This window comes from Papio anubis, chromosome 3 (genome assembly GCF_008728515.1).
Source record: "Papio anubis isolate 15944 chromosome 3, Panubis1.0, whole genome shotgun sequence".
Classification (NCBI taxonomy): domain Eukaryota; kingdom Metazoa; phylum Chordata; class Mammalia; order Primates; family Cercopithecidae; genus Papio; species Papio anubis.
This window is the reverse complement of record NC_044978.1, coordinates 31,687,475-31,708,674: the sequence shown is the minus strand read 5'-3', so window position 1 is coordinate 31,708,674 and position 21,200 is coordinate 31,687,475. Positions and strand designations below refer to the sequence as shown.

General features: G+C 33.3%; 1 long non-coding RNA gene across 1 annotated transcript; it reads right to left on the bottom strand.

Moving 5' to 3' along the window:
* Window positions 1-3,779: 3,779 nt before the first annotated feature.
* On the bottom strand, window positions 3,780-20,583 carry LOC116274126. Its single transcript, XR_004182629.1, has 4 exons — window positions 20,553-20,583; window positions 20,214-20,320; window positions 8,830-8,983; window positions 3,780-4,489 (listed from the first exon to the last, which is right to left on the bottom strand). It is a non-coding gene; the product is annotated as an uncharacterized LOC116274126 (long non-coding RNA).
* Window positions 20,584-21,200: the final 617 nt, after the last annotated feature.

Below are 21,200 nucleotides of genomic sequence, written 5' to 3'. Positions count from 1 at the left end.
GACACACAAAAGATTATATATGTATATATATAAACACATTTATAAGTAGATAAATGAAATTTAATTGTTAACCAGTCAAACATCAGTATTTCCACCTCTGATTTAAATATGTGTGTGTGTGTGTGTGTGTATATATATATATATATATAGAGAGAGAGAGATGGTAGATAGAGAGATATAGATTTATAGATAAAGATAGATAGATATGGATACGGATTATATATATATATCTCTCTCCAATAGAGCTGTCTTCCCTCCTGTTCATGTTTACTGATGTCTATCACTGCTCACTGGTATGCCATTTCCTGTCTTCTGCCAATTTTTTTCAATAGTTGCTTTTCATTTTCTTATTGATTTGCAGATGTTCTTCATATAGTCTAAATACTAAAATTGTAATGTAAATTAGAAGTAAATATCTTTTGCCAGTTTTTATCTTATATTTTTAAACTTTATTTTTTAAGACACAGGGTCTAGCTCTGTTGCTCAGACTAGAGTGACGTGGTGTGATCATAGCTCACTGCAGCCTTAAACTCCGGGGCTTAAGCTATCCTCCTGCCTCAGCCTCCAGGGTAGCTAGAACTATAGGCATACACTACCATGCCAGTGTAATTTTAAAATTTTTTGTAGACTTGTGGTCTCACTATGTCGCCAAGGCTGGTCACAAACTCCTGGCCTGAAGTAGTTCTCTCAACTCAGTCTCCCAAAGTGTTGGGATTACAAATGTGGGCCACTGCACCTGGCCTGCTTTTATAAATTTTAATGATATATTTTGATGAACAGAAATTCTTACTTTTAATTATCAGCATTTATCAATTTTTTAATGGTTTATTCTAGACACCATTTTTCAAATAAATCATTTCTTACCCTGATTTCATATAGGCCCATATTTGTTCAAATAATTTACTGAGCGACAATCATCTGTGAGGCATTCTTCTAGTACTTTAGGTACATCACTAAATTAAATTCTTGAGCCTTTTCTTTAAACATTTAAATGTCTGATTTACCTGCAATTGAATATTTTTATGGTGTGAAGTTTGATTCTATTTTATTTATCTTTGATAGATATAATCAGTTATCAGAGCACTTTTTTAAAAGTATATCCCTTTTTTCAGTTAATTGCAGTGCCATCTCTGTAACAAAGTATTCATGGATATGCAGAAATATTTCTATGCTCATTACTTTGCCCAGTATTTCTCTGTTTTGATCCTTATTTCTATATCACACATTCTTAATTACTATAGCATTAAAATACACCATCATATTTAGTATGAAAGTATTTCTAATATGTCATTCTTCATAAATATTTTGTATATTTGGAGCCATTTGCTTTGTCATATAAATTTTAGGCAAGGTTATCAAGTCCCACACAAACAATGTTAGAATTTTAATGAGAATTGCATTTTAGTTATAAAAATCAGTTTGAGATGAACTGTCATATTTATGATAGCCATGGACATGATTTGTTTCTATCTATTTATTTTTGGTCTTTTATAATGATTGTCACTATCATTGTACAGCTAGCTTTAAAAATATCTTATGCCATTTCTTATGCATTATTTCTAGATATTTTCACTGTTACGCTATTTACATTGCATATTTTATTTAAATATTTTATCATTTTGCTCCTATCTAGAAATGCAATCCACTTTTATATGCCTTGTCACATTTTAAACTCATATTAATTTTAATACTTTGTAAAGTGGAATTGGTAATGTAAGCATCCATACCACTACAAATAATGAGAGTTATATTACTTTTTTATTTAAAATACATACTTATCTTGCTTTTGTTTCTTTGACCTTTGGAGACAGCTAGGAACTCCAATACAATAAGTCGTATATTTAGATACAATTACATATCCTTGCCTTGTTCCTGATGTTAAACAAAAATGTTTATAAATGAGTCAGAATAGATTAAATTTCACTATAATAACAACCCCCTTTTGGTCTGCTTTAAAAAAATTAAAAACATAAACAGAGTACCTTATACATGACAGAAATATATTTCTCATAGTTCTGGAGGCTGGGAAGTCCAAAATCAAGGCAGCCTCAGTATCTGATGAGGGCCCATTTTCCAATTCGTAGAAAACCTTGTCCTCACATGGTAGAAGAGACCAGGCAGCTCTCTAAGGCCTCTTTTGTAGGAACACTAATCTCATTCATGAGGGCTCTGCCTCATGTTACAAACATTCAGACCAAAGCACCCTCAAAACTCAGTAGCTTAAAACAATAAAGGCTTATTTCTTGTTCATGCTACGTGTCCATCACAGGTTGGCTGCAGCCCTACTCCATGTTGTCTGCAATCCAGAATCTTGCTAATAGAAAAGCTTCTCTCAATGCAAATCAAAACCATGATGAGATACCAGCTCACACCAGTCAAAATGGCTATTACTAAAAAGTCAAAAAATAACAGATGCTGGCAAGGTTGTGGAGAAAAAGGGAATGATTTTACACTGTTGGTGAGAATATAAATGAGTTCGAACATTGTGAAAGACAGTGTGGTGATTCCTCAAAGACCTAAAGGCAGAAATACCATTTGACCTACCAATTCCATTACTGGGTATATACCCAGAGGAATATAAATCATTCTATTATAAAGATAAACACATGTGTATATTCACTGCAGCACTATTCACAATAGCAAATACTTGGAATCAACCTAAATGCCCATCAATGATGACTGGATAAAAAAAAAATGTGGGACCTATACACCATGAAATACAATGCAGCCATAAAAAGGAATGAGAACATGTCCTTTGCAGGGACATGGATGGAGTTGGAAGCCATTATTCTCAGGAGACTAACGCAGAAACAGAAAACCAGATACCACATGTTCTCACTTACAAGTGGGAGCTGAATGATGAGAACACATGGACACGTGGCGGGGAAAAACACACACTGGGGCCTGTCCGGGGGTGTAGGGGCAGGGAAATCATCAGGAAAAGATAGTTAATGGACGCTGGGCTTAATAACCAAGTGATGGGATAATCTGTGCAGCAAACCACTATGGCACACATTTACCTATGTAACAAACCTGTACATCCTCCATTTGTAGCCCTGAACTTAAATAAAAGTTGAAGAGAAACAAAAAGAATGAAAAAAATATTTTTCTTTGTTGACAAATGGCAAAGTAAAGAAAAGCTTCTCTTGAAGATTATTGGTTTTATGAAAGAAAAAATAATAATCATGACTTTTGAAGTTTCTACCTGTTACTTTACTTATTTCATCAACTAAAGCAAATTGCATGCCTAAGGCTAACATAAATGTGATGGGGAGGTATAATTATTATTGTTAGAAGTTTAAAATTTTTACTATACTTTTACAAATCACCTTGTTTTTGCCCTGATTAATAATTTCTTCTTGTTCTTTGCTTTCTACTTCATTAAATTCTGCTCTTATTATCACCATATCAATTACTTTACATTTTTGGATGTATCTTCAGCTGATTAGCTTAATGTAATTTTACCCTTTATCCTTTTCTGCCATTTTCATCTCTATATAGTTTTCAATTTCTAATTTATCTGCATTACAAAGTTGTAATATGCTGGTAGTCGTTATTTTTGGTATTTCTAAAATATTTTAATTAAAATATTTTGATTTAAAATGATAAAGAAGTCCTACGATTTCCTATTTGACCCATATATTACTGTATTTTTATAGTTCTGAATACATTGAAACTTTATCTTTGTTGTTGTTATTGATATAAAATGTAATTGTATTGTGATCATAATCAATCATTTCTATAATACAAATTCTTCTATACTTTAGTTCATGTAACTCGGGGAAAAGTTTTGTATACACTGAAGAAAAGTATGTTGTTTAATTGTTACATATGTTTATACCTATGTCTAGTAAATCAAGCTTATCAATTATACTTATTAATTTGTATATGATTTTTTAGTCTTTTATTGGTCTTTTGACATTTTAACTATGACAGTTGTGTTAGTATTTTTCAATATAATGAAAAATGTGCCAATTTATCCTTGTAGTTATACATCTTATGGATTTATATAATTAAATGTATTTTTAGGATGCATAGAAGTTGAGAAAATTATTTTTCACCCATATATTTTTACCTTTATCTTGCCAGTTGAGCATGATCACTTTTGTATGTGCCAGACACCATGCTAAGCACTGGACTACTATTTTTGTATTTTGATAACTTATTTCCTTTTGTAGGTATAATCTGATGTGTTCCAAAGGAGCTTCAAAATTGCTTAAAATATCTGAATACAAAATAGCAAAATAATGTAAGTTAATAATGGGAGAGAAATAGAAAAGAAATGTAAGGATATAACATATAGCCTGTCTGAAATACTGGTCTTCAATCCTAAAAACTTATTGATGGTAATAATAACATCAATAGCGAACAACTTTGCAGTTTATTATGCCTGCCACAATTTTAAGGGCTTAGTACATATATAAAGTGTTTTAATACTTACACCAACCTGATAAAGGAGGAGCTTTTTTCCATTTTTCAAATGAGAAAACTGTGAAATAAAGAGAACCAATTCAAGATCTCAAAGCCATTAAGAGCTGTTAAGCAAGAGTTTCTAGAATCCATATTCTTAACCACATTTAAACAATGAATTTTAGGTATTGTGCTATTTCATATATTCAGGTCATGATTTCTACACATAAATAAAAATTACCCAGAGCCAATTAGCATAAATAAACAAGACATATGAAAGGCATAAGGAAATTCAAAATGGTTTTATAAACTACATGTGACCTTTACAAACCTCACTGTTCTAAATTTCAAATGTTGTACATATATGCACTAAATCTTAAGCAAACTAAAACCCGAGCACTTCACTAACAAGGTAAAATTGACATTTATACTTTTCAAGAAATAAAGAGAAAATTTGATTAATGATAGAACTAATTTTTCATTATTTTCAACTTTGTAGAAAGCCCCAAACAAGTGTTTGTCATGAATAAAAATATGAGGATTGCTATAACTGAGATACAGAATAAATAAGCTGATAATAACAAGAAGTTGAGAGTTATTGATTCGCATTTAAAAAAATGTTCACAAAAATTCAGTATGCTAGTGTAGGTCTGGCCATTAACTAGGTGAATAACTTTCTCCTGGTTACATATACTACGAGGAACTCAAATTTCCTCATTTGTAACACAAGAGGACCAGATTAAATCATCATCCTTTCTAGATTTCTTTCGTTTCCTCAATGACTTCTTGGCCCAAAATTCTGGAGAAAAGGTTAACTTGCATTTCTAAAAGCCTTTCAGTTATCCTGGGAACTTGGTGGGAGTTTGGGGGTAGACAAAAAAAAGCCACATTTCCAAGTGTACCTTCATACTTGAGTGGGCCATCTTCAAATCAAAGTAATTAGGAAGGTGAACAGTGAGATACCAGCCATTTGTTCTACTGCTTTTCTCTTTATTTATTATTTTCTTTCTCAGAATTTTAGAATACCTTCTAGGTACCGAGCTATGTGAACCCCAGAGTTGGTCAATTATAAGTATTATTATTCAGACTTCATGGAGCTGGAAATGATGTTGCACAACAAAAGAGAATTGTAGAATTTCTCCTTGCCCTCCCCCACATTCTAATTATCCATAATCCTCATAGCAAGTCACCTAATATTTCTAAATACCTAGTTACACAAGAAGAAAATATCTTCTGGATGCAAATATTATCTGAAAACCTGAATCCTGAAAATTGGACTGCTTCCAGAACATTGTAAGAGTTCCAGCTCACGGAACAGCAGAGGCTCCTCCGTAGAGGTGTCTTTTTTTCTTTTTGTAAAAAATATTCTTCTTGATAACTTGTTATTTTTGAACCAGTTTATTTTCTAGAAAATGCCTCTCTCGTTTGGCTCTTTCTTTTGTGCTTCTTAGAAGGAGAAATTCCTACACATAGGTAGGTATGCTTAGATCTGCATCAAACTTTATTCAGATTATATCAGGCTAAACAACTTTCCTTTATCCTACTTCTCCTTAATTTTCCTTCAATTGTCTTTAATTTTGGGCTAAAAATGTTTAAGTATAGCAGGATCTAGATACATTTTTGACAAAGTGAACTAAATCAAACCTAAAATTTCAGCTTGTAGTGACACATCAGGATTGAACATAATTTATCCCACTGAAGAAACTGACCTGACCTCAAAGATTTTGGTCCTAATTTCGAGTGACCTGGTCTGCAAAAGCTCTTGACTTTAAATACTTACCTTGTCTCTGTTAATCTTAACTATTGCCTGGAGTTTATAGGAGACCAAACCCTGATTCTAAGCCTTTGAAATCAAAACATATGCTTTGGATGATTTTCTGAATGTAATGCAGTAATTTAGTTTCCCTTATGTGCACATTTACTCAGGAACTTCCATCTAGTCACTGGCCCAAGCTGTCGCATTGGCAATTAGCACTTTTCCTTCAGAACCAAGAGGAAGTGTAGTTATCTTTTATTGAACATGTTTTATCTCTAGTGAGCACTTCATTAATTGGACTTTTGTTTGGAATGCGTAGGTTTAGTCTCCTTTGGATTCATCTTTTCTCTTTAATTTTTCCCATTGGTATTACTCACTGACTAATGTCTGTTTGGCTTCCTATTCTTAACGTTACCATTATTACCTCAGTGTGGGATGTACAGACCCACGGGGCAGGCACAATACTGTTAATCTGCACTCCCTTTCTTCAAAACACCATTAGCGATCTGATCATCTCTACTTTAGTGCCTAGAGTTCATAAGAGAAGGTTACAATAAAAACTGGATCATTGAAATTAGCTTACTATGTAATCATAACTGTCCCTGAGCATTGGCTTAATATTATAAAACTTTGGAAATACATTATCCCATTGCACTTACAGACATTACAAAGAACACTTTTTTATTGCTGTTGCTGTTATTACTATTATTGAGATGGGAAATTTGAAAACATAAGAAGTTAAAATAATGCATACATCTTATAAATTTTAAAACCTATCTACTGGCCAATAAACATTAATTAAAGTCAAATATGTACCTGAGTCTCATAACAAATAAAGTATTACACAGAAAGTGCCGGTGAGTTGTATAACAGGGAACACATTTACAGCTTAGAGTCTAGTCAGAAGGGGTTCTTTCTGGGAGGGAGGGGAATATTACCTCTGATCATTACAGCAGAGAAAAACACTGATATTACCAAAGGCACTAGATACAGAATCAGATTCTCAATTAGAAAGATGGCTACTGTGCCACACAAACTGATAACGTGGTTCTTGGGATTAATACATCAAACAAACCCTGCATGTTATGAAGAATGTAGGAAATAAAAAATATAAAAATTGATAAATTAAAAACTGGTTCTTTAATTGAATTTTGAAAAGATTAAGCTCAATTAAGAATATGAAGTATTCACACACTAATGAGGTCATAGAAAACATTGGTTTCTAAAAATAAGAAAAAGGTGAGCCAAAGATGAGGATAAGCAATGCTTGAGGAATCTGAGTAGATGATTCCTGACCCACTCTGGGTAGAGGAGGATCTGAAAGTGGCATGAGAACACAATGAATTGAAGTGATAGGTCTATTTTAAAAAATAATTGTTATTATTAACATTGTATTGGTTAGTAAACTATGTACAGTGAATGCTGATTCTCAATCTGTTCAAGTATTTCTAACAAATATTTCTGTAATTTCCATTACATGCCACATTAAAAAAACTGTTCTAGTTTTTACTACACCATGGCTAGATTATGGAATGATGAATTAACTAGACTTTACTTTTCTGAGTATGCTGCAGCGAAAATTGTGTTGCAAATTGCTATCTTTATTGACAATTCATCACAAGATATATCTTAATCTCAAGAGAACTTTCCCACTGTGTCTTGAATGCTTATTCTCATGATCTTCTAAGACACATTCACACACACACACACACGTGCACACACACACACACACCCCTGACATGTACCATTCTATCACATCCTCCCATTCTGCAGCAGAAACAAGCTTGCCAAACACATTATCTTCTTATTTTTGTATAATCTAAAAAATATCCCTTTTATCTACACCATGTTCAGTAATTTAGTTACTTAACAATATATTTATATTTTTGAGGTGACTCAAGTATCATAGAAATCAATCAAGGTAGGAAGAATGTGGATTTGGCACCCAAAATAAGTTTGAGTTGATTCTTGTTTACTTGCTGTTAACATGCTTTTTTCACTGCCATGATCCACAGTTTGCTTATTTGAATTAAAAAAAAAAAAACTATAATATCTGGCTTATAGATGTGCTTAACATTTTGTAACATAACACAAACAAAACATTGTGTAGTGAGGTAGAAATCCAATGATGTCTTCTATAAATGCTACTCGTCAAATCCTATATCCATACGGGTAAAATTGAACCAGGACTCTTATCTCTTACCACCTTAATTTTAAATGGACCATAGACCTAAATGTAATAGGTAAACCAATAAGCCTTCTAGAAAAAAATTAAAATGTAGAAAAATACTTTTATGCTGTTGGATTCGGAACACCTTTTCAAAGAGGTCATAACACAAAAAAATTCTGGGCCTAATTTTCAGCTCAAACTGTGCTGTGACTGCAGTGGAAGAGAATACCTTTGAAACCGTCCAGACAGGCCCTCTGATTTTCAGATGATAGTCCTTGGGTTGGCTGTTACTAGTCTAAACCTGGAGCTTGAGATTGCGTTCAGATTCGTGTTGATTTAGGGGTAAGTCAACCAGACTCTTTGATCTCTAAATCAGTTATTGGATACAGGCCACTCCCTGGGAAAAGGCTATGATTTTACCTAGTTTCAGAGATCAAGGTGGGGAAGAGCTCTTGTGGTCCTATATTATAGTATAAAGATTTTCTCTTAATACCTTCTTTCAGCTTCATGTCAGTGCCATTCATTGGTCCTATTCTTATGAGGATTCTCGTCCCAAAGATTCAATGGTGTACTGTCGCTTTCTAGCGACAAGTCTCTCCTTTCCTGCATGGCTATGCATTTGGTATAATAGGAAACTTCTTTCTGAACTTGAGAATAAAAAAGAAATAGAATATTAAATATCAGGGAATTTCTCTAAATCACTTCACAGTCAAATGCAAATATTTTAAGAGACATTTCAAATTATGAGAATGAATTTCCTTTACAATATAATAACCATCATTGTATAATCAAATACTTTGTTTATTGAAATTGGATCATGAAATAAATGTTTATTTCCTCTGTTTTGTTTTTCTTTTATAGAGATAGGATCTCACTCTGTTGCCCAGCCAGTGCAGTGGTGTGATCACAGCTTGTTGAAGCCTTGAAACCCTGGTCTCAAGCAATCCTCCAGTCTTGGCCTCCCAAAGTATAAGGATTACAGGCAATGGTCTCTGCACCTGGCCTGGCTCCATTTTTAAACTTGTCAAGAGATTATGACCAAGAAAATTTAGAATGATCTATCATTCTAAATATAAAAAAGTATTATGGGCCGGGCGCGGTGGCTCATGCCTGTAATCCCAGCACTTTGGGAGGCTGAGGCGGGCGGATCACGAATTTAGGAGATCGAGACCATCCTGGCGAACAGGGTGAAACCCCGTCTCTACCAAAAGTACAAAAAATTAGCCGGGCGTGGTGGCGGGTGCCTGTAGTCCCAGCTACTCTGGGAGCTGAGGCAGGAGAATGGCTGGAACCCCGGAGGCGGAGCTTGCAGTGAGCGGAGATCGCGCCACTGCACTCCAGCCTGGGCGACAGAGCGAGACTGTCTCAAAAACAAAACAAAACAAACAAACAAACAAAATATATATATACACACACACATATATATATAGTATTCTCATGCAGTGTATCTACTCTAAGAAATAGACACCCTCACCTACAGACACACACACACTCACACTCTTATCTTTACTTCCACAAAAACTCGTCTCAATTTTAGCTGCAGTTGGTATCTCCAGCAGAAAGAAGTTATTTAAAAAAATAAAGAAAACTTTACACCTCAGCGTTAGACAAATTGTGATAATAAAGTGGAATCACACTTTCTACACATGAAGGGGATATGACTACCATAGTTATTATAATATTTCTTATGTGGTTAATTTAATGCAGTACTGAAAAGACAGTTTGCTAAAATACTGGGTGAGAATTCATCTCAAAGCCACAGGAGAGCCAGAGCAATAGCATATGGATGATTTCTGGAACATTAGCACGATATATTTTGTCAAGGAAGAAATATATCAGTATATTGTAAGTTTCGGCTCAACTAAATATTAACACTTCAAAAAGAATCAATTTCACTTATTGACAAAAAGCTTTTGACTTAATAAATGCTGAAATTTTCTAAGCTCCATTAATTGGTCAAGATATATCATTATTTTTGACTTACATAATGAAAGAAATCTTTTCAGTTGTATCTTTTGGAATATTAAAAAAGGATTATTTTTAAAAAGCTACTGGTTAAAAATTAGTAATAGAGATAGAATTATATTTTTATTTATGTAATTTCCCTTTTTAAACAAGTCATCCAAATGCATTTTCTTATAAGGGCATCTTATAAGGTGCCCTTATGAGAAAGACAAGGTTTCTGGTCTTTTCTTATAAGGGCACTAATTCCATCATGAAGACCCCACTCTTGTGTTCCCTTCTAAATCTAATCATCTCCCAAAGGTCCCACCTCCAAATATCATCACATTGGGGGTTAGGGCTTCAACATTTTAATGTAGCAGGAAAGGGAAAACAGATATTCAGTCCATAACAGTAGGAGAACAGGCAAGGAATTTAACAATGTAATTTTGAAACTGGAAACAACTTTTCCCAGGGTTGGTTTATTCACCATTCTGTACCCTTCTGAGAATGGTAGGGTTTTGGACACTAAACTGTTCTGGTATCATAGTCATGGTGGGCTTCACTGGTACAACATTATCTTATATTGTCTCTGATTCATGATTGCCCATATCTCAGTTATTAGAAAGAGGGGGGTGTGGCCAGAGCTGGCAAGCTCTACAGAAAGTTCTAAAAGACAACATCCACCCTTTGATTTAATTTCTCTTTACTTTACACCAGTATGGTCTTATGTCACCACAAAAAGGTCACCTTTACATTTTATTGCATTGGAATTCCCATGTATTCTTGAAAGATTTGTGACATAATTTTACAGATAACTAAATAAGGCTCTGAGAGATCAGTGACTTACTCATACTTAAAGAACTAGTTAATGTCAGAAAAGAGACAATACGTATTTAGACTCTTGTTTTCTTTTGTTTTAACACTTTGCTTTTCTCTGTACATAGGAGAAATTAGAATTATGTGTATATATATATATGATATTAGAAATCATGTGTTACAAATAATTTGTAGTATGGTTAAATATCTATATTAATATTATTCTACCATTTAATTTTTCTACTTCTATTTCTTTAGGACTTTTATGTTTATTTTTTCCATATAACTTGTATTCTCCATCTTTCTAATTTCATAAGGAAGCTTTTTGGTTTTATTAGTTAGATTGTATTAATTCATAAATTAATTTGGAGAGATTTGAAATGTTAATAATGTTAATACACCCTATGCAAAAATAAAAGATGTCTGTCGATACATTCAGTCTACTTTCGGGCCTTTAAGAAATGTTTCATAGTCTTTATATTGGTTTTGACCAGTTCTTGTTAAGATTATTACTAATCATTTTGTATTTCTGTTGATTTTCTTAAATACTTTTTTCTATTATATTTTGACTGATTATGAAGGCTAGTGATTTTTTTGCATGTCAATTTTATATTTTGTTGCTTTATTAAATTATTTCATTTGATTTTCTAAAACATAATTATCGTTTAGGGATTTTCCTAGTGTTATCATGAATATCATGTTATCTGAAAATACTCATATATTTTTTCTTTTTATCTTCAAATTCTCATGTTTCCAATAGTATTACGTTTATTGTTTTTCCTTTACTATTGGGTATGTCTTCTTTGCATTTTTCCGTGGAAATTATCTTTGTACTTATGCTTTAAAAAATTTTGCTGTTTGTTACATTGTTTCTTCTCAGAATATATAACACTCAGAGAGCATTCTTTCATCTGTATCTTCAACTTTGTTTTAGTCTTAGTTCTACATTTCAATAAATATCAAATGTTCATCATTCACCCCAGTCATTTCTTGGAAGGGTGTAGCTCATTGTTTTTTTACATTCTTCAGAAATAATACATGTATATCATAGCTCTTGAGTTGTTTCTAAAAAGGTTTTTCAATAGCATTTGTATTTTAACAATACCTGAACTGCAAATCAAATATTTAACTTACAGTTCCTTTCATTAAGTTTTTTGAAAATACTATTCAGCTTTCAACTTCTTAGCATGTTGATCGTGAGAAATATGATGCAAAACCAGCTTTATTTTTTCTTGAACCATTTTAATTAGACACTTTGTATTTTTCTTATTGAGTTGAAGGGTTATTAAATAAAATCTCTGTGACATTTTGGAATGCATACACAACTATTATCTGGGAAAACATCAAATCTTGTTTAATGAAACTTTAAATTTATTGTTTTATTTCAATGAAAATGAATGAGTTAGACTACATGCCATTAAAATTTATAAGTATAAAATAAGTCAATTTGATTCATTCTAAGTGATTTATTAGGTAGTTCTACATAGAGTGAGAATATATATGCTATTTAATTCAGGGCTTCACATATTGCTCAATTTAATAACACCCATCCTTGTAAATTATTAATTTAGTACTAAGACCATGCAGATTACTCACCTGATCAATATCTTTTTAAGTTTAATTTTATGCCTTCTGTAGAGATAATTATTTTTGTTTCTATGCCTGCCCATAATACAAATACCAGGAAAAAATAGGAATTATCTGATTACATGAGATATACAGCAAATCTAGTCATATCAATATATACAGATGTAGTTTGTTTTCATAGTTTAATAAAATGCTTTCTAGTTTTCTAAACTATTTCAGCATTCCAAAATACTAATTTTTATCTCTTTTCTGATTGGAAATGGTGCAGCAATATACATCACTATGTGTAAATCCTTGAGTATATCTCAGGGCGTTTCTGCAGTAATGATATTACAGTTACAGGGTAACCAAACAATACCCCTGAATTCTTTCATCAGCAAAGTCGAAAGTAATCCTAATCCAGGTAGCCACTCTAGTAAATGCGATCACCTCAGATACATTTATATGTATAATATACGTGTATGTCTGTGTATGTGCATGCAGTTAAATAGTTATGTCACTAAATTGTCATCTCATATGTTTTTTTCATTGAGAATAAGGTATATTCATTAATTAATCAACAAAAGCCTTTGAAATTCTTAGACAATGGCAGTTACTATAGTGGCTACTTGGATTAGAATTACTGTGGGTGTTTTGGGGGTGTTTTAACTTTTTTTTAAGTTCAAGAGTACATGTGCAGGATGTGCAGGTTTATTACATACTTAAACATGTGTCATGGGGGTTTGTTGTACCAATTACTTCATCACCCAGGTATTAAGCCAAGTATCAATCAGTTATTATTTCTCATCTTCCCTCTCCTCTCACCCTCCTCCCTCCAATAGCCCCCATGCATGTTCTTCTCCTCTGTGTTCATGTGTTCTCTTACCTTGTAAATGAATAAATAAATTGTTTTGCTTGGAGTCACCAAGGAATTTATTGTATATCTGTACACCAATTCATGTTCTTTGAATATGTTTCAAGTTGATCATTCCAGCTCAGTGCACCCAGATTAACAGTAAACTTTGCTAATATGTAGATTTATATTATTATTATTTTTCTTTTATTTGTTTATTTATTTATTTATTTATTTTTATTGTACTTTAAGTTCTAGGGTACATTATCTTTATAGAAAATTTTCTTGGATTCTACTCTTAAACATTAAATTTTGTTTTATTTTTACTTTCATTATATGAATGTTAGACCTTCTGTGTCTGTCTTCATTTCAATTACTTTCTTCTGTCTTTTTACTTATTTCTTCATTTTTTTGTCTCTTTTAATGCTTATTTTTTCTGCTCCCCTTTTTTACATTATAATTGAAATCTTGTAATTTATTCTACATTTCTGAGATTAGTCTTTTTCTGCAATTTTTCCCTAAATCCTATCGACTCTTGTTGAATTTAATTTCTTAATTCATTTCTCTTTTTATTTGCATTTCTGGTTTTAGGTTTGTATTTAAAATATCTAAATCCTCATCATAATATATTTAGTTCAGATTAGCATGTTCTGTTTCAGTATGCTTCATGTTAGTTTCCTTTGGGAGAAATTTTATTTGCTAAACTGCTATGATTCATATTTTCTTTTTTCTTCATATGGTAGCTTTCTGTGGTGTTGGTGCATTTTGTTGAAAAGTTTCTTGGTTCAAGACTGTCTTTTGTCAGTGTAATAACATGAAGCTATTTAATGGATGATGTTCATGACAGTGGTCTGGGATAAGGAGAGATTTTAGTGTATCTTTTATTTTGCAGGATGTTTACTTTTATTCTATTCTTTCCTTCTTTCCCTTCACTACACATCACTAAGGGGCTCCAAGCTTTTATAATTAAATAAAGACAGGATCTAACCCTGCATTGGTACAACTCACCTCAGCCACCTCACCTTCATCCTGGCACTGTGACGACTAAGGGAGACTGTCTTTATTTAAAATTCAATATTCTGTTAATCATGAATTATTTGCATTAATTTTTATTTTAAGTCATTGCATTAAGTTATTGTTTATCTTCCTTTTTTTTTTTTTTTTTTTTTTTTTTTGAGATGGAATTTTACTCTTGTCGCCCAGGCTAGAGTGCAGTGGCACGATCTCGGCTCACTGTCACCTCCGCCTCCTGGGTTCAGGCAATTTTCCTGCCTCAGTCTCCTAAGTAGCTGGAATTACAGGCATACGCCACCATGCCACACTAATTTTTGTGTTTTTAGTAGAGACGGGGTTTCACCATGTTGGCCAGGCTTGTCTCGAACTCCTGACCTCAGGTGATCCGCCCGCCTTGGTCTCCCAAAGTGCTGGGATTACAAGCATGAACCACCAGCTCCAGTCTATTTATCTTGATTACTAAGGTTCTGCGGCATACCTAAATTTCACCTCAAGGGTAGTGTCTCATTCACTTCTACCTAGTCCAAGTCCTAGCATTGTCAGAATTGAAGTATCACTCTACTTACATGTAATTTAAAGTTTATGGGTTTTCTTCTTTTTTTATTAACCCTGAAAATGTGAATCATGTATGATTTTGTTTGCATTCCTTGTTGAATTTACAAATTTTGAGAAAGAGATTTGAAAAAAACCAAATTCATATGATCACTGAAACCTCAAATTTTAATTAAAAATTTTTTTTTTACAAATACTCAATAATAAGGGTAGTTGTAGTAGTTTCTGCACCAAAAAGTTAGAAGCTCTTTGGATAATACACGCATTTATTTATAAATTATTTCTTTACTGTAAAAAATCAGATATTTTTATTGCTATTTTGAAGATGGAATTGTATATCTCTATGTAGTTGGAACATTTTCCCTCTCAAAGCATTCCTGTGTATTTCTGGGCACTTTTAAAGTAACTATATCAACAAATGTTTGGCATCTTCCTATAATACCATATGAAAGTAAAAAGAATTCAAATAGGATTCACAAATATGAAAGCAGAATATATTTGTGACTTGTTCTTTAAAAGCCAAACAATTAATTTTAAATGGCATGTGTTAGGTCACTACTCAAACTGTAAATTTTCATATTCTTTATCTCCATGATTATAGACACTTTTGTTTAAGTTTAGGATGAATATCTGTCCCTACTGTGTGCTCACTTTCCCATTCTACTCACCAAGTCTAACCTCTGTTGGTTCCCCAAACATATCCTCTATTCCACTAATTTCATGCTTAACATCTTAATTAAGTTTGTTAATAAACTCCACTCTGCACCCAATTTTCGATATCATACCAGTTGCTTCAGTAAATACCACTCCATATATGGAAATTTTCTGTGTCAATTACAACCTACTCATGGATACATGTAATTATAATGCATTTGTGAAATAATAATTTGCAATAGAAATCCATCAATTTTATACGATAACAATGCATATATTTTTCACTATTTTTGCACATTTTCTCCAGTCTCAACTTATTTTACATTTCACTGGAATCTAATTTGGCAGCATATTCCACATAATACAATTGTAATATTTGTATAGAAATTGAGTGTTCTTTTTTTTATACTTTAAGTTCTAGGGTACATGTACACAAAGTGCAGGTTTGTTACATATGTATACATGTGCCATGTTGGTGTGCTGGAAATTGAGTGATCTTAATCCAAGATGGGCTACTATATATAGTATACACACATAGTATATATATTTATATACTACATATATACTTGTCTATGTAATATATGATAGATACTATATATCTATATATATGTGTATTATGCTTAGGACCTATAAAAATAGGTTTAGAAAGATGAGGCTTGTTTATTTTTATTTTTATCTTTAATCATGAAAATTTGCAATCCAATTAGTATACCTTAAAAAGTATCAAATTGTCTTGATAATTATAAATATAAACTATTGAGATAGGCATTTGAGATTCATGAAGCTTCAACAATAGGCAATGTGTTCTAATACCAAAGAATTATGATATGATTTTCTCAAATTTGTGGTCATTTTATTAAAGTTACTAATATTCTATTATATATTACATCCCAGACATGTTACACTTTCAGAAAAAAGACGTAAAATATCTTAAATATCAAAAGAGTGTTAAAAATATCAGAAAATCAGCAAATAAATGACACTATAGTAATAAAATCTCAAAACTGGACTTAATTATTCAAGATCATTTAGGACAATAGGTAGTATAGAGTAAAGGTACATTTTTCTTTCTTCTACATCTATATTGAAGACACAGAAAATAAAAGATTTTACATTTTCCAAATATTACACATATGCTTAGAAGAATAAAAATGTATCTACACAGAAACATCTCTTTGTATACATTTCTCAAAATGTATTGTTTCCTTTGTATAAGATAAAGTTGTATATTACAATATCTGGATAATTAATCATAGTTATATTTATCAGATTTTATCTAATCAGTGTTGTAACTGAAATGTAAGGGGTCATGACATGGCTAAAACATCGCCAGTGTATATTTATTAATTTAAAAAAGCTTTTATTTCAGAAGTTTCTACAATATCTATAAGGCTTGCATATCTTACGATAGAGCCAGTTATCTTTTTGTAGCTGACATCATCAATTAAAACATTAACCCAAAGTTTGAAAAATAAGTTTTGTAAAGAAAAAGTAAAACTAGTATTTTTGGTAATATTTTATCTCTTCTCTGAAAAATAATTCAACATAATTACACGTATAATATTGTATATATATGGCACATATACATATTTGTGTGTATGTATGTTTACATACACATACGCGCACCTTCATAGTGTTTGATGGTACAAGGCAGTAAGCCCAGATGTTAAGGTGACTTCCAGTGAGAAAACTAGAGGTGAATCTCCCCTTTTAACCAGCAAACCTCCTGTATAAGTTGTTGAAGTTGTAGAATTTTGAACCTGGTTGCTTACAGAAAACTAATTCTACAATTTTTATATTTGACTCTCTCTCTATATATGGCACTCTTTCTCTAAGTGAAAGCTTACACTGAAATTCAGTACATAAAAGAAATAAATTTGTGGTGCCAGGGTTCAGAGAGGGTAGGAGGGATAGGAGCTACACAAAGGACATGTGAATATCAGATAGGTGGTGTAGATTTAGTGTGCTCATATCCAGTCTGGCTGCCTCTCAATGCCTTGTGCATGGCAAGTGTCCAAATGCCAGCTCCCTTGTAGGGGCAGGTATGAGTTATTTCAGGGCAAACTGTAAGTAGTGTCCTCACAGCACTGCCACTTAATGTGGAAATTCATTCTTTTTCTTTTCCCTTTCCCAGATCCTGCGTTTGGCAGCCCAACACACAATCTATTGCTGTTTGGTGCTCTTCGGCAGCCTACCAGCAAGACATCTCACGCCCAGCTAGTTTTCATTGCCACTTAATTCATGGGGTACTAACAGCCCTTCCGCTGCCAAATCATGGGCATGCAGACGGCTTCATGCTGCCACTTCTCTCTGCCCTGCTGGCTCTCTCCCACCCTCTTTAACCTTTAGTCACGGAGACAAAATAAATAGGTCATAGAGTATGGTACAAACACATAGCCAAAGGGAAGTGAAGCATTATCCCCATTAGTTTCAGACAACTCCATTTCATTGAATATTTTTGAGACATACTGAGTTGGATTTTTAGGGAAGAGTAAGTCCTCCTCTTTTAATGTAGGAGGAAAAAGCTGTGGTTTTCCCCTCATGAATCCAGTGATCATCCTTCCTGTTGTTCTAGTTATGCCCACTAGGGAGAGGGAGTCTGGGATATTGACTGCGTATTGTAAAAATGATTCGGTTGTTAAGTTTTTAAGGGATTTCTTCTCCCTAAATTTGGGCACTTGATCCATTTATTTCCTTTATTTCAGTATTTGACACTTTATAATTCAATATATTCAGAAAACACTTTTGAGAAAAGTATATTTTTATGTTTTTGAAGAAAACTTTTATTCCTAATAGCCAATACTCATAGAAATTTATATGCTTACATCCTTTTTGATTGAACCAAATGAAGACTTTCAGAAAGTAGGTGTTTTTATTTCCTAGGAATGAGCTCAATATTTGTTGTATAGTGTGGGGTGTATGCCGTGTGTGTGTGTTGGTGGGGGGTTGTGTGTGTGTGTATTTCAAGAATTGGGTGTCTGTTTAGTTTAAGACTATATTCATTTGAAGATTACTCTGGGAAGCAAGCACTGATTTCCATGTCTGTAGAGAAATAAAACATAGTACAACATAACCACTGATGGCTTTTTTAAAATAATGCTTTAAGTTTTATGTACATTTTACAAAGTGTTATGGCTGTTCCACTCCCTACATAGGTATTAAGGTACATTTTACTTTCCAAATAAATGTACGTATCCTCCTATGCAATGCATGAAACAGCTAGAGATGCTCTATCATCATTTTGCATCACTATACAGTCACTTTTTAACCAACTGCTCTTACATAACTGAGAATACAGACATCTCTCTATATACCCTGCAAAGCTTAACATGGCTGGTTCTTTAAGGTAAAGCTATTCCATAAGTCATATTCTAAATGCCTTTTACTATTGTGGAGAATTTACCATATTATACATCTGTATAGCATAAAAGCCTATTTTTATTATAGAAAAATGAGATATCATGGTAAAACAAAGAACATTTTATGAAGAAATTTATGTGGCAAAAATGGAGTTAGTCGTCAAAATATTGATGACTGTCAGGCAAAAGAAACAAATCACTATTTCTTTTAAATGAATCTTGCAGCCCCAAATAAAATAAAAAATATAAACTAAAGGAGGACTGGGTGCCCAATATGAATAACTATAATATCAGCGAAACAAAGCACATTTAGAGGGACCAGTACACAGAAGGATTTTATATAAAAACTCATAATTTCAACATTTGTTTTGTTAGAATGAATGTTAAAATATACTGAGACTATGCGCTAGAAAATGTAAGGATAAAGAGAATTCTCATTGACATTCATGTGAAAAGGGGACCTTTTTCACAAACAGGATGTACAGTACCTAACTAGTAATTTTCAGCCCTCTGTTTTCTATTTCTGCCAACATCTATATAGAAATAAAAGCCACCTCCCCCACAAACCTCCCTTTCCTTTCACACTCAGCCAGAAGCAAAGCATAATAAAACAGCCACCTCACTGGTTGACTGTGGTCAACTATAAAACCAAAAATGTTCAATTAAAGTGTCATTTTAAAACTGTAGGAAAATTTCAAGAATATGGAGCTTATTTAGCATGTGGTTTATTCACTTATTATTTATATAAAATTACTTCGTTTGGTTTATGTAGTTTGATTATATAGAACAACTAGGGTTTGATTCCATTACTGACATTTTAATGAGCTTAGCCTCATTATTTTCTTGGTAGTCAAGATAAAAATAGATTTTTTTCACCCTTAAAAAGCTTTGTGGCTCAATCTGTTTGAATCTCAACTATTCAATTTGAAAATGAAGAACAGAGGGTTATTGCTGATAGAACTTCATGTATTTGGATCACAATCCTACATTCCCCTATGGTACATCTTCATAGGAAATGGACCACCTGAATTATTCTATTGCCATATATATTAGTCCATTCTCTGATTGCTATGAATAAATACATGAGACCAGGTGAAGAAACAGGTTAAACTGACTCACTATTCTGCAGGTTGTACAGGAAGGTTGGTGGCATCAGCTTCTGGCGGGTTCTCACAGAACTTAAAATCATGGTGGAAGGTGAACAGGGAGTGAGGCACTTCACATGGCTGGAACAGGAGGAAGAGAGAGATGGGGGACGTGCTACACACTTTTAAACAACCAGATATCATGAGAACTCAGCATACAGTACCAAGGGGGATGGTGCTAAACCATTCATGGGAACTCTGCCCTATGATTCATTCACCTCCAACCAGGCCTGTATTAGTCATTTTCATGCTGCTAATAAAGACATACTCAAGACTGGGCAATTTACAAAAGAAAGAGGTTAATTGGACTTACAGTTCCACATGGCTGGGGAAGCCTCACAATCATGGCTGAAGGCAAGGAGGAGCAAGTCACATCTTACATGGATGGCAGCAGGCAGAGGGGAATTCTTCTTTTTAAAACCATCAGATCTCATGAGACTTATTTGCTGTCACAAGAACTGCACAGAAAAGACTTGTCTCACGATTCAGTTACTTCCCACAAGGTCCCTCCCACAACACATGGGAATTCCAATGAGATTTGGGTAGGGGCACAGCTAAACCATATCATTCTGCCCCTGACACCTCTCAAATCTCATGTCCTCACATTTAAAAACTAATCATGCCTTTCCAACAGTCCCCCAAAGTCTTAACTCATTTTAGCATTAACTCAAAAGTCCACAGTCCAAAGTCTCATTCAAGACAAAGCAAGTCCCTTCCTCCTATGAGCCTGTAAAATCAAAAGCAGTTGCTTCTTAGATACAATGGGGGTACAGGCATTGGGTAAAAACAACTATTTCAAATGGGAGAATCTTGCCAAAACAAAAGGGTTACAGGCCCCATGTAAGTCCCAAATCCAGTGGGACACTTAAATCTTAAAGCTCCAAAATGATCTCCTTTGACTCCGTATCTCAGATCCAGGTCACTCTGATGCAAGAGGTGGGTATCACCCCTTGGCTTTGCG